Raw genomic sequence first — 1,053 nt, 5'->3', positions numbered from 1 at the left:
TGTGTGTGTGTGTACTGTAGAAGCCTCCAATAGTGGGTTTGGGTGTCCACTAAATTAGGTCTTTCCCTTAGTCATCACCATAGAGGTGCGCAGATAGATATTGAGAAGTTAGTGGAAGAAAGATTATTTACTATTTTTGTCTTTGAAGGTCAGTTCAGTATCTGTGTGTGCACAGCGTAATTCTTGAAATAGTTTTGACTTTTTATGATGTGGTTTTACAGATTGTTCATATGTTTTGTCTGTCAGACCACCCCTGCTTTTTTTCTTTCTGGGTAGATAGTGGTTAATTGTCCTGAACCAGTTAACTTTAGAGCTGGGACCCACAGGCAGAAGTCAAAGGCCACAGCCAAAGGATGTACCCTTGGACTGATGGGGGTCTTTCTCTCTATGCTATGGGAAAGCTGTTGTCTCAATGATGGACTTTTTGGGGGAGTGCACACCCACCTGCCTGAAGGGGTCTGGGCTGGGCAAAGAGGGCACAACAGGGAAGAGGAAGAAAAAAAAAATGTGTAAAATGCCTCCACATCTCCTTTCCTAAAATTTGCTTCCCTGCTTTTAGTGCAGGTTCCCTTTGCTGGTCTGTCTGTCGTCCTGCCCTCTGACTTCTGCCCAGGTGGGATGGACCTTGCTGATTTCTAAAATGCAATGTTTTCCTTATACTGTGATTTTTCTACTTGCGGTTGTGGGAAACTGACACCCAGACCCTTATGATAGATTCAGAGCCCTGATTTAGTTTCATGAGAGCCGCGTCCCTGGGTTTTCAGCCCCTCCCCCACGAAGCCTTTCCTACCTGACTCTGCTCTGCTGTCTCCAACTGGAAGTCTTGTATCTTGTTTGTTTCTGCTCTAATCTTTATTATTTCCTTTCTTCTGTCGACTGTAGGTTTACTTTGCTGGTCTGTTTCTAGTTGTTGAAGATGTAGTGTTAATGTGTTGATTTTGGTTCTTTCTTCTTTTTGGATGTGTGCATTTATTGCAATAATCTGTCTTCTCAGTACTGCTTTTGCTGTGTCCCAAAGATTATGATATGTTGTATTTTCATTCTCATTTGTTT

The sequence above is a fragment of the Chrysochloris asiatica genome, unplaced genomic scaffold (genome assembly GCF_000296735.1).
Source record: "Chrysochloris asiatica unplaced genomic scaffold, ChrAsi1.0 scaffold00057, whole genome shotgun sequence".
NCBI classification, from domain to species: domain Eukaryota; kingdom Metazoa; phylum Chordata; class Mammalia; order Afrosoricida; family Chrysochloridae; genus Chrysochloris; species Chrysochloris asiatica.
This window is presented reverse-complemented; position numbering follows the sequence as displayed.